This window comes from Phaethon lepturus, unplaced genomic scaffold (genome assembly GCF_000687285.1).
Source record: "Phaethon lepturus isolate BGI_N335 unplaced genomic scaffold, ASM68728v1 scaffold4273, whole genome shotgun sequence".
Classification (NCBI taxonomy): Eukaryota; Metazoa; Chordata; class Aves; order Phaethontiformes; family Phaethontidae; genus Phaethon; species Phaethon lepturus.
The window spans coordinates 115,442-129,681 of NW_010529589.1; the positions used below are offsets into that span (position 1 = coordinate 115,442).

A 14,240-nucleotide genomic window follows, 5' to 3' on the forward strand; every position below is an offset into this window, starting at 1 on the left:
ATGTGCTTGCCTGAAGTATCTTTGGAGCATTTTTGTCCCTAACCTGGCACAACCAGGCCCTTGTTCAAAGCTCAGCTGCAGTTTGGAGTCCTTAAGAAAGAGATTTTGTCCATGAAGCCATAGTTTTATTTTCTGAAGGAAAATTCACTATTTCATTTTGACTTGGATAGCTCTTAGCAGTGCAAGCTCATTCAAAAAACTTCACCTACTGAAATCTTCTTAAAGTGAAATCCCAAGCAGCCTTTCTTTGGTGTTTATTTTTTCTTGAAATAAGTTGGTATGCATTTTCTACCTTACATACTAGGTTTAGTAAACACTACATTTTAAATTAGTTTCTGCAGTTCTAGATCTAAGTATACCCTTCTTTTGTTACCCACCTCTAATACCCCAAAAACCCAATACAGTCATTCAGTCAAGCTGATAATTTGAAAATACAAAATTGATCCTCAGATTGATATCTCGAAGCTCTATTCTGCATCGCAAAATGTATCACAGTCTGTTTAAACCATCAGATCAAAATGTCTCAGTATGCTGATGGAAAAAAAATTATAATAACTTTTTCCCAATTTTCTTGTTTTCTCTCCAGTTCTTTAAACTTTTGGGATTAAATTTGTAAGGTTTTTTTCCATGATATTTTTTTCTCATTAGCAAAAAGACTGACAAAAGCAAAGAAGAAATATGCTGGGATTACATTTCATGTGGTTTTGGTCTCTCTGCCTTTCTAAGAGCAGTTCACCCACTACTTGGTGGATCTTATTCAGAGTACAACACTCGAAGTTTAACTTATCAAAGATGGGTAGAGCACAGTAAGACATTGCTGGATCTTACAAAACCTCATAAATACAGATTGTGTATATTGAAAGCATCAAATAAAATCAAACCCTTTTCATACTAGAAACAGATGGGGCTTGCAGAGTCCAGAAGGATCATTTGGTAATGGGTTTACTGAGCCTAGCTTAAGTTTTAGTCACCCCTGCTGATGTATGCAAATCCCTCATAAAGCAAACACTCAACTCTGCAGGTTGTGCAGACTAAATATCCCATTTTTATATTTAGGATACGAAGGGCCAGACAGGCAGGGACCTTCCCATAACTACAGAGAAAGTTGGGGGTTGAACTCAGTTCCCCCAAGATCCAGTCTGCAGTAGGCACTGCAGGAGAGCCCGGTGGGGCGACGCTTTGCGACAGCATGTCTGAGACAAGATAAACCTTCAAAACATCTTAGTCTGTTTGCGACGAGTAGCATCAGGAGGACCTGATATGCAATTTTTTAATGTCTATAATTGTAATGGGGCAGGTTTTGGAGGAAACGTTGTTGTGAGACAGTTCTCCGTATGCACAGGAGAGAACGATAACCAAAGTGAATCAAAACTAATTAAAATAATAATTCAAAAGAGACACTTCATCCAAAGATACTATTACAGAACAATAAAAGAAGCTGCTGTGCAAACATGGCATATTTTATTGAAGACAGCGTTTCTCTATTCAGAACCCTATGGACTGGAAATCAAAATCAGAAGGGGGCAAAAAAATGCTTCTGATGTATAGAAAATGATGAAATGTAAATACTAGATGGAAAAAACCCAAACCCAAAGCAAAAAAGCAACACGCCATTGGTAGTTTTCCCTGAAGACCTTTTGAGGACAGAAATGCCAGACAACCGTCAAACCAGCCAATATGAGAAACTGGCCAATAATACTAATAGACTCAACAAGTCTGAAAAAAATAAAGCATATTATTGAGCCATTTCTCAGTGCCAACTCAAAACAGGAACACAGTTTGGCATTAGGTTAAGTACTACATACATTGCTCTCTATTGCCAGAGCCCAACAAAAACACGATTTAACAAAAGACTGTCATGAGATTTCAGGAAAACCTTGAGAACCAGAGATATATGTGTTTTTCCCTTACTTTACAGATTTACAAGAATAATATTTAAAGATGAAAATTAGAAGTTTTCTTTTTAAATTAGTATTATTTTTATAAGGTGATAACAGAAAAAATCTGGGGATGAAAAAATTATGAACACTGGAAGTACAAAAATGCAAGAATTAGAAGTCTGAAAGCTGGTAGCACTGGAAATGACCAGAGAGTGACCCATGGCAACCAAATACACCTGTTTAAAAACCCAGTACTTGCCAAAAGTGTGAAAAATAGTCCCAACCTAGGGTATTGGAGAAGTGTGTAAGATCCAAACTATATCAATCATTTTGGAAAGAATATTCTGGCTGTACTCTTCTCCCTTGATCTCTAGGCCAGACATTTTAAAAAAAGCTGCTCCTGCACCTTAACTTAATCTATGTACCTTAGGCAGTAATCTAAGCAATACAACAATGGAGCAAACTAACTGATAATTAGAAAAAAATTAACCCCCAACCCTACCCTGTATCAGCAAATGTTTCAACAACCTAAATCTCAGTTACCCTGGGTAGTTCAACCGCAGTTACACACCCTTCCTGAGTAAGACTATATTAATTTAGGAAGTGACTGCTAGGGATTAAAGTTTACTACCTCTATTTTCCAGTCACAGTTTTCCAAAGCAGAGCCATGTGTGAAGACACATCATGCTGGTTGAATAATAGCACAAATTTTCTTCACCTGCTTGTACATCAGCTGTTTAAACACAGACTGGCTTCTACAACAGTTTAAACTCAAGTATATAACCTTTTACTGTGAGCAAGTGAGCAAAAACCACCTTCTGATTCTGTTCTACTGACTGAGACACAGAAGTGGTAACCCTGCAAGTGGGTTCACCTTAATTCTAGTATCTTCCTTCACCTACTTTTATATACTTCTCTCCTGTAAATAAATAGAATTTTCTAAAACGTGGATTTGCACAGTCATGCCAATTTGAAAGTCAATACTTTCATCATGATCTGGTGTTTATTATGAGTAATTGTGCCGAAAACTCTCTGGGTGGATAATTGCCTAGCAGCATCATTTTTGCATATAAGATCATCACTAAAAAAAATTAAAATTAAACAACTTTTACACCTAACTACATCAAAAAGTCTTTAGAAAAAATATAAAAAATTTAAATTGGGACTAATGATATTCATTTGTAAAATAAAAGCAGCAAAACAGAGTATATAAAACCACTTAAAATATCAAATACCAGAGAGGCAAGCTGATTACTAAACAGTACTCTAGCAATTAGATATGGGTTAGTATGCAAATGAAGGAGGATTTTCACTTATTAAAAATTCCTCTGTAATGTTAGAAAGCAGACAGTATTCCTGTTTGCAAAAGGTATTCCTGATGTGTTTTACAGCAGAGTAACATATTGTACCAGTTCACATTTTTTGTGTTCCAAACCCTTCCTGTTTTCTACTGCTAAACACAAGAATTCTTATAAACTACATAACCCCTTCAGAGATGGAAAAATCTACCTAAACAGCCTTTCTATTCCAGTGACAGTCGACATTAACATTAATACACCCTAATCTATATGAAATAAATTTGGCTTTCATTTTAATCTCCCTTGAAGAAGGGGGAAAAAAACCCAGTGCCTAAATTACAAGACTTAACGTAGCTAGATTAGGTGCATCTGAACAGTTTGCAGAGGATCCAGCCACCACACGTCGCCATCAGAGGATCTACCCATCATAGGAAAGTTTTGAATCGCATGTTTCCACTTCCAGTAAACCAGCTGAAACATGGACACCTGGATGAGGCAATTACAATTAACACTGACAGCAGGAACTCTGCCTCACAGAACTCTCAAAAGCTGCAAGTTATCCCAGCCCCTTCGTAAGGATATCATGTTGCAGGTCTTAATGCGGCAGCGGTAGCCCAGTTTGCATTATTGGCTACTGGAATGAGACAAGAGCAGTTTCCTCAACCTTCAGAGCTGCCAAAGAGAAGCATCTCATCTCAATACTGAGGTTCAAATAGCTTTACAGGTGGAAGATGACTGATGCAGCTCATGGCTTATCGACGGAAAACCACCTCGACCGATATGCTATGTAGGCACACCAGAACACAGCAGTACACCCTTGGGAGACCCAACGGGACCAGTTCAAGCACCCAGAGCTGGGCCCACACTGTAAGAAAGAAGCAAAAGGACTAAAGAATTGAGGAGCACTTCTGAAGAGGTTTGCATGTGATAGGAAGAAGAAATGGAAAAGAAGCTGCGTAAAAATGAGACTTGGGGATGAATAATCCTAGTCTTTGATTCCTGGACAATAGGCGCCTACTTATTTCCAATTCTGAAGAACAATCAATTTGTTAGGTGTACACTGGATTTCTATTAAAATACGTCAAACAGATTCTAAAGAATGCACAGGGCGTTACAGGAACCAAATACCTACTCACAGACAAAACACATCTTAAATTCAATTCCCAATCTGTACATTATTTGTAAAAGCCAGCTCCATAATAGCCACAGTCAATAAAGCATATTTCGATTTAAAAAACTTACAAGAAATTTTAAGGAAATGCTTACAATAAATGTTTTCCTGGTCACTTAAAAAGAGGTATCTCCTTGATTTAGCAGTTAAAGTGAGTCATAATAATCCTCAGTGTAAATAGTTATACCAAACGCACCGTTAACAACTTACAGTTCTGTCAACAATGAATACTGCCTCACACAAATCTATCTACTGCTGAAAAGCCAAGCCACAGGTTGATTCCATTAAAAGCAATAACATTTCTTTGAAGCCTGTTACAAGAACAATTCTAAAAGAAAGAATTGTAATAAAAATACTTGCGAGATTTGTATTGTAAATTAAAAAAAAAAGGATTCTTTGATTCTGCAGTTTTTATTTCTCTAAAAGAAAATATAACATAGTTAATGCAGGACTTTGGTATCTGCCTTGTAGACCTGCTTTCAGTACAAAGCAGGAGCTTCACACATATACTCACCTACTTTGGCATGTAGGCTGGCATCAAATATATGCAAGGTTACAACATTTTATTATATGACATCAGTGGAAGTCCAAGCCGAGCCTTTATAAAAAGGCTTTTCTGCCATCTTTAATGCCAATTCTTTAGCAACTATGAAACTAGTAAATCATGGGTATTCCATGGTGAAGATTATCTCTGCAATGACTTACTCTGCCCAGGACTGATTATCTCTTACCTCTTCTTTATTCCCGTCAGTATCTAAACAACCATGATAGTTGTCCAGAATCAACCCTTTCTGTTCCAGGTTGTAAATAAACTCTTCCATGACTGCTTCTTTATGTACATACATGCTTTTGAATTTTCTCTGCATCAGCAAATAAAGATACATTTAGCTACCTACTTTTATCCTATCACCCTATTTACCCATTCTTGAAAAACTCCATTAAACCTTTGATGTATTTGCTAGGACAATTTTCAGTGGTCTGAGCAGCAAAGGCTTCAGAGACCTTCAAGTCCAACCACTTCCAGCACCCTGTTACAGAAAGGTTGCCACGTGCCATGACAACTGTCCTGTTTTTAAATGACCAGCAAAACAGAACTAGGAGTTTGTATTTTGAAAACTGACAGGCAAAACTCTCACCACGGAGAAATAATGTTTTTGTAACAAGTACCGCTTTGTACCACAAGGTGACGAGAACTACAAACCCAGCTCCCCAAATTACTGCCAGAATATATGAAGAAAAAAATGTAGTAGAGATAAAGCATTATTATTCTCTATTGTTATATACAAGAGTCACTGAAGAGATTCATATCAGTGTTACAATAGGATATAAAATGTTATTTCTAATCTGATTGATTTAAAGTATACTTCAATTTCCTTATTAGATAGATTTGCCGAGTCCCACAGTCACGAGCCATAGGAAATGCTTTGAATGTAGCAGAACACAACGCAGGGATTCCTCGGAAAGCCATCTTCTGTCATTACCTTCTCTCTCGCTGGTCTCCTGCATAGTTGTACGAGAACTTCAGCGGAGCGCAGCAGCTCTCCGAGAGGGATGACCGCCCGTTTGCTGTGATCAAGGTTAGCACACCTCCAGCACTGAGCACGCTCATCTATTAAAATCAGCACGCTCTTCACTAGATCATTTGTCAGTCTAGGTTGCCTTGTCTGTCCTGGTTTTGATCACTTCTATTTTCTATTATAGAAGATAGACCCCTATACTGTTCGTACATACCCAAATATTGTGTAAGGACCCGAATTAGACTGAAAGGTAGGTTAGAAGTTGGTGATTTTTCCTTATACCTACAGCCATAGCAGGATGAGAAGAGCCACAGGGAAGGAAACCCTCTCCTGCTTTCTTAAGTAATTAATGGATTAAATCTGAACCCATGGCCACTCTACTATAGAGGACACATACTAGAAATGGATGCAAAAGGAATAACAATTAAACGAATGCAGAGCTTCTGCTAGATCAGATTCAAAAGTTCAGAATTTCCCTAAATCAAGAGTGTTTCTGCAGTTACTAGCACCCACACAGAAGCAGTGGGGAGCCTGTTCTGTATACCAACGTGAAGTGATTTATCTAACCCCTCTAAAACATCTAAAACAATTTAGGAACCCCATTCCACAGTGTAGGTTACAAGATTATGATTTTCAGGAAAACCTATCAGGAAAACTAAATGAATTGAATACATGTCAGGTTCTAGAGTTTTCATTTGCCTTTTCAGTTTCAGAGATGATAGCAAAGATGTATTTGCAGTTTGTGACCGCGAATGAAGCTGCTTCTTCAGAAAAATGGAAATTTTGGGTGGGGAGGAAGAACAGGTAGGAAGAGAGGGTAAAGTAACTGCTCACAAAGCATGTGATTGTCACATGTCAAGCAACTTCCTTTTAACCTTTGGACAGACTTGTGGTTCATGAAACACAACGAGCAGGTGAACTTAGCATTTCAGCATCACACAAATTGATTGCCAGTCTCAAAATAAGAAAAAGAAAACTGACAATAAATAAGTAAAAAAACCATGTATACACACATGTAACTCGACATTATAGTATTTCTCCAGCTTGTAAGATGCTTACACCTCCCCAAAACAGGAAAAAGGAAAAGAAAGAAAAAGAAAAATTCTAGGTATTAGATTAGCTCTACTGCAGCACTCAATAATAGGAATTTGTCAGGTAATTCTCCACTATTTAAAACAACTCATCTGTTTTCCTTCACCTGTACATTTGCAGGTTGGTAGCAACAACATCCCGCAATTAAGAGAAATTGTATTTTCTCCCCTAAAATACCAGGCACAAGTACTGCTTTTCATAGAGCTCCATTCCAGCAACCAGGTTTCCATAGTATCAAGAGACTAAAAAAAGCCAACAGGCTTCAGAGAAATTAATTTTAATATAATGTCTTCTGGAAACCTCCAAACTATACCTTAAAAAGGGCATTTATTTATATGGTGTTATTAGTCATAATACCTAATCTCAACACCTAAGAGCTAGAAATGGAAGGGTTGCATTAGTCTGGAATTATTTGAACGGAGGCTAGACAGACATCTGCGGGAGTGAAGACTGTCCATAGCTGTGCTTTATCTCAAGCACTGGATGGCCAGGATGGCTGGGTGCCACCGGATGGCTTCTGGGTGGCCAAGAACTGACTATTTATAATAAGCAGCTTATCTTTAAAGAAATTTGCTATTTTTAGAGGATTTTTTAGTAGGAAGTCAAGGAAATATTGGGTTTTCATATTCACAAGAAGTCAAAAAGCTCCCTGCAGATAGCTCCACACTCCGCACACAGTCCCACAAGCTTTGGCAAAATCCCTCAGAACAGAAATGTGAGCAAACTTCTCTTAAAAATATTGTGGCATCTACGACAAAATGCCTTAAAACTGCTAATGGAGAACAGAACGGACACAAAACTAGTTCTGACTGTTGCTGCCATTATCACCAAAATTCTTTCCAAATCCCCCTCTCAGAAAAGCATAAAAATCAGTTCTCAGTATCAAATTGCTACTTGTTACATTTCTGGGAAACCAGATAAATACCACCATTTTCTCTTGCACCTTGGGATTACAAGCCCAGTATACACCTCATGTAGAACCGAGGCTAAAGGAAAATGCTTCCCAGTTTTGCTCACAGCCTGGTTCTGTATGTCTGACAACAAAAAAGTGATTTCATTTTTGTCTGCTTTCCAGTCTTATTTTAAAGCATATTATTTGCTTAGGCGTGAATAACTGAGCTCTTGTAAGAAGCAAATTCTTTTTTGTCTGCCTATTTCCTTCTATGCCGAAAAGGCAGCAGTCTTATTAACGTATTTTTAGAATTAAACAAGATTGGTCCATCTTTTTTATGATCACAGCGAGCACATTTGGAATACCATCACTTCCTACAGGTTAGAGGCTGCATTTAAACAGATGAAAAGACCAATCCAAAATAGTTGTCATTTTTCACCAGTGCTTTTGTGCAGATCCGAAGCACTTTGAAGGAACAGTAATTTCATTCAGATGCCATCACCCACTAAAAACATAAATCAAGGAAAAAAAAAGCGCCTAATCCTCACTCACTGGGTTTAAGTGGAAAGAAAGCAAAATACTTTTCCATGAAGTGAAAAATTAATCCACTTGGTCAGAGACTGCGCAGATACACCAGACTGTTCAACACTTGTACCAGAGCTGCTCTTTTTCCAAGGCCCGTTGCCCCACTTCTCCCATACATCTGTAGTCACGCTTAACCAGAAGAATTTCAAAACCAAAACAGGAAGAACGTTTCCTTCGGACAACTTTCATTTTAAGAAGTGTTCGGGGTGCGCTTGTGCTTAACAGGCATCATTTGCAGATGTCACCAGGAGGATGCTGACTGGCAAACAGAAATTACCTTTTCCCTCCAACTGTTAGTTGAATCAAACTATGTATCAATTAAATGTAGAGATTTAAATATACTGGTGCCCAGTCTAGATGCGCAACATCTCCTGTACCTCAGACTAGCAGGCTGGTGGGAGCCCTGGTACCCTCACAATAACCACGTGCATACACACACACACAAACTTTCAGTATGTATTACATAAACTTTCAGTATATATTGCATATCTCTCTCTACATATGTGCTGAAACACTGCAGCACCGTTGCTGTTTTGGTAGATCATCATTGAAAAGGTGGAAGAATAATGTTTGCACAGCTCAGCCCAAAGCCCAGCTAGATGCCGCCTAGGCGTGAGCCGCTCGCAGTGCGTCACAATGAGCACGGCCGTCCTCCTGCTTCCTCCTGCGGAAGGGGAGCCTCCCTGCACGGGCAGGAGCAGCAGCCACACTGGCCACAAAAAAACCCCTAATGCACGACAGTGAACCGAGGCGGACCTTACTCCTTTGGTCCTAAGTGCAGGAGGTAAAGGTGGTGTACAAAAATGTAAGTATATTGTTGTTTTTTCTCTTTCCCTCCTACACACAATACTAGGGAGGTTCTTACTAAGTACTGCATCGAGCTGGTGTCCACACTTTTGGGAGGATATGAACAAACTTTCAGAAAACAACCGCAGAAAACTGCAATATGATAATCCACATTATTACAAAGACACTAACAAAGCCTCAGCTTATTTCCAAAAAAGAAAAAGTATCACGGTCCCCATGTAGCTGCCTGAAAAAATAAAACTTAGATTTATATCTGGTGGCAGAAGCTAGTGAGGTTCACACTAGGAGTAAGAGAAAACTCAGCCACAGGGCTATTAATGAAGATTGCTGAAGGATGGGAAGGTTTCTCTGTTGCTGAAGGGATTTAAATCATTAACAGATGGCTTTGTAAAACCGCTAATTCATCTGGCCATTGGATACAAATGTAAGACATAACATTGCTATGCTTGCCAAAAATATTCATAATGGCTCCAGCCTAAGTTACAACTACAAAGTTAAAAGTTTGCTTTCCAGATCAGTTTTGAAGTTGGTATAAAGTGTTTACTGGACCAAAACAAAAATCTAACCTATTGCTAAATAGGAATCTACAGTTACTCCTGTGTGTGTGTGTATGTGTGTATTTAAAAAAAAAAATATTCCAGATATTTTAAACTTCTCCCTAAATGCTTGTTGCTACTTCCTACATACAGAGAACCGATATCTTTATCTAATACAATGATAAAATAATGCTCTCTGTAATAAAAGGATGTCTATTTTCCTCCTATCACTACTTATAGAAAAGTTTGTACTAATAAATTCTATAAGCCCTTGAGGATAAAGAAGTACAGGCAGTTATACTTCAGACCATTTTGCATATTTTAGTACGTGTACCTACCAACTCAACTGTTCTGCAGTAAAATGATGACATTTATTCTGTTACCATCTCTGGTTTTGCTACTCAAATCAAACATTGAATTTTGCCTTTTTTTTCCTTTTTTTTTTTAAATGGGTAATACACTGGTTTTATCTAGTTTACTTTTTAATTGGAATGTAAATAAGCAGCCATCCTATTCTGAAGACAATAACATTTCAATTTATCTGGAAAAATAAGTGATTTTATGGCACAATAATGCAAACTGCAATGCCTCATTTAGAGAACAAATGCATTATTCTGGTAAAGTACCGCAGCATTAGTTTCACTGTCTAAGTATTGATATTATAACACTATTGTTTGATATGAGATATGCTCTGTGGCAGATGAAAAATCCCCACACATCACATCATGCAACACCTGCAAAGCAGCTGCACACTCATGGGTACAACAATAACAAATAGTTAATAATCCACTAGGTTTTAATTCAGTAAGACAGTTTATATCCTACTATACTAAAAAACACAAAAGACTATTCTAAGTTTAAAAGCCTCTTCCACTTTAATGGATCTCTTTATTTAAAGATGGTTACACTTTTATACATCATCAAAGCAAATGTCAAAAGAAAACACAACCCAAAGGCCCAAGAATTTTTTCAGTCCTGTTGTAAGGCAGCACTCTCTGAACAGTAGTATTCAATTAGTTCCTCTATTTATGCTAAGTTTGACTACTACACTAACTAAAGGTAATGAAGGGTTAGGCATGTAAAGATTATTCATAAAGAAGAGATTTAGAATCCCAGCTGATACATTTCTTTCTTGCAAATATTTCAAGTAACAAATCAAATCAGCTTATGGTTCGATTTTTTCTGATGAAGCATTTACAAACTTGAAGAGGTGTACTACAGAAACCCAGTCACCCTGACGAATTAACAGTGACCAACAATGAATTGGTATATACGTTAATGACGGTTGTAGTTTTTAAAAACCCCTCCTAATGGAAACCATAATTTTTAGGTTGGCTAGCACTTGCAATAATATGTTGCTTTACATTTATCTGTCTTTTTAATTGGGCAGATACCAAGATTCAAGAAAACATCAACTAAAAAAAGTGAAGAATAGCAAATAGGGCAAGCTATATCATCTCCTGCAGTTATAACAACCAAGTCATAACCATACTCCATTTCTGATTGTTTATCAAAGCTAAGAAAAATCACACGAACTGGCAACTGTGGAATTGCTTATGAAAATCCACTTATAATGACAGTTGTCTCTAGCTAAATGTTTCAGCTCTAAAACTACTCATGTGCTTTTCCAATACGTTTTATTTGTGCTCTGTCCAGAAAAGCCACTACACACATTACAATTTTTATCACAAAAATTATGACTGGATTTGAAGCAAGGAGAAAAAACATATATTGTTCGAAATTTCAATGAAGAGTCTGTGAACACTATCTCCACAGGCGAGTTTAACACAAATCTCTGAAGTCTCATGTTAAAATTAACTGTACAGGTTGGACAAATCTTTATCATGTGGCTTTCCAGAACAACTGCAAACGTGATAAAAACTTAGTCAAATGAAAGTGTGCCAGCCCTGTTCCAGCTAATATCTATTCTGTTCACCTGCTGAAGCAAGGCAACACCTTTTCTTCCTTTTCTGTATAGATGTTTGTTTGTTCAGCTCGACACACGTCATCTTCACTGCTGAACTACTTTAGCATGCTCAGTAGCTGTTGCTGAAGTTTTACCCCCTTCAGAAGATCCAGACACCATCATCACACATGAAGAAATGATGCCAACTCTCATGCTTCCCAAAAAAAGACCTATCTTCCTGTCAAACCTGTCTTCCATAGTGAGGAGTAAGGGGAAAGGTTCGCCTTCTCTCCGTGACCCCAAGCCACCGAACCTCCTCGAGCAAGAGCAAACCATCTGCTCTCCCTTGCGTTTTGCCCTCTGCCAAACTGGACTCTCACTTCCCTAAAGCCTGACACTTGCCGCAAGTGTTATAAATGGGCCTAATTAGGATCCTAGTTGCCCATTAACTCTTTTATTATTCATGTGACATTTATGATAAATGCATTATATTACTTACAAATGCTTGAGGTGGCACTTACACACAGCAGCATAAACTTCAGAGCCATGGGAGAAGTCATTTAACAACAGGACAGACTAACTACACCAGTTACGATAACCACTCGCTCCAAGGGCATTTAACTCTTCTCGGTTCAACACGAGAAATAAAGTAGCTTGGCATTCCTAGAAGTGCAGGTGGACCAATCATTTATATTTCAATGGTAGTATCTTTTGCATCAGTGCAAGTGTCTCCAAAGATGGCTTTCTATAGCTGGAGAGTATTGTGCACTGCACAGACAGTTCATGAAATAGAAAAAACTCTGCCTTTCTCCAAAAAAAGAGTCTTCAACAACAGCAAAGTTGTGATTCCTCAGTGTTACCATATCCTTTTAATTAAATTGCAAAATTCAAAACAGAATAACCCCGATGAACATGAATTACACAGAAATGGGTTTGATTTGCATGTAACAACTGCTTCTTTTGGACTTATGAGAAATATGCTGCACTGTGTAGAGCATGGATTAATGTCCTGATTCAGCAATGCATGTGCATATTTAACTGCTCTTCTAAGCTAAGGCTAGGAGTAAATTGACTGGACAATTAATTACAATTCTTCTTTCATTTGCCAAAAAACCACTAAAGCTCTGTGCAGAATCAGCTATCCCAGACTTCTTGCATCCCTGAAGAGCTCTTAAAAACATCCATACGCACAGTTATCATTCTGTAATCCTCTCCAGTAAATTACACATTATTCACCATCAAACCTATCTGTGAAATCAGCCAGTACAAACTATTCATACTTCCTATAGATTACAAGCCTACAAAGAAATCAACTTCTAAAAATAAAGCATTGTTAAAAAAAAAAAACAAAACCACCAAACACCAATAATCATACTTTTGAAAGCGTCCTTGCTTTACATATCGGTACCATTTAACAGTTTGCTAAATGCTTATTCTTAAGTAAACAAACAGTAAGAAAAATGTACTTTGAAGGCACGGATAAAAATGCACAGGTATTTACTTTAGCAGTCTGCAAAGCCTGTTCTTTCGTTGTTACAATGTGAAGAAGCGGTGCAACTATTTAAATTCAATCACCAAGAGAGTTCAATGCACACAACAAATAAAAGCTGCATGTTATATCCTCTCCCGAATGTAAAGGCCAGCTCCACAGAAATAAATGTTGTAGCACCAGTAAATACTTTTTAACAAAACACATATGTGCCTGAAGATTAAAATAAAATAAAATAAAATAAAATAAAATAAAATAAAATAAAATAAAATAACAGACAAGACTTGGTCTTTCACATCCTGAAAGACCTATTTTCAAATACGTATTTTCACAGAATCACAGCATCGCTTTGTTGGTCATGAAAAGGTTGTTGGGGGAATAGGAAGAAAATCCCTAATTAGGATTTTATTGTAAACTGCCTAGTAACACTAAAAAAGAGTACCAACTATTTCAACAAAACCTAAAATACCAACCAAAGATCCTCCAAAATATAAAACGTGAAGACCTTTCTGGTATGAATGAAGAGAGTATGTAGTTAAGTTAAATAAACCCCTTTTATAAAGTAATTTATATTGCTGTAACATTCATTACTTATTTTTCGTATGATTGTATTTACAGTGCACTGTGGGATAAATTTAATTTCAAGCCAAAGTAATTTGCTTTTTTCTGCATGGTTTCTAAATAGCACTAGACCACTTATATTTCTGACTGCAGAAATAGTTGCATAGAAAGTCATTAATTTTGGTGACTCTGTAAAAATATTTAGACCACAGAATTGATAGCCTACAATAAACACTGAAATTAATCTAGGTTTCAATTCAATAATGCAAAGAAAGAATAAAAACTCCCCAATTTCTGTGAGAGCGTATTCCCAAATAACAAAAAGAACAACTGAAAATTCCCAGCCAACCTGAACATTGTTCTTTTTAACTGCTTTCCTAAAGGCTGCATCGAGGTTTTAAAATAGATCAAGTACGTTATTGGCGTTAGTCTGCTGAACTTGCTGTTCAGAAGCATCACCCACTTTTTCCAAAGCAAATTCTACAAAGGGAACATCACTCGTTCCC

At 37.4% G+C, this 14,240-nt stretch overlaps 1 protein-coding gene across 1 annotated transcript in view; it reads right to left on the reverse strand.

Moving 5' to 3' along the window:
• The window catches only part of SHANK2 (SH3 and multiple ankyrin repeat domains 2), a gene marked incomplete at its 3' end in the record, with an annotated part of 214,944 nt that overhangs the window by 111,579 nt on the left and 89,125 nt on the right, over positions 1–14,240 (reverse strand). The gene's annotated exons all lie outside the window — the stretch shown is intronic.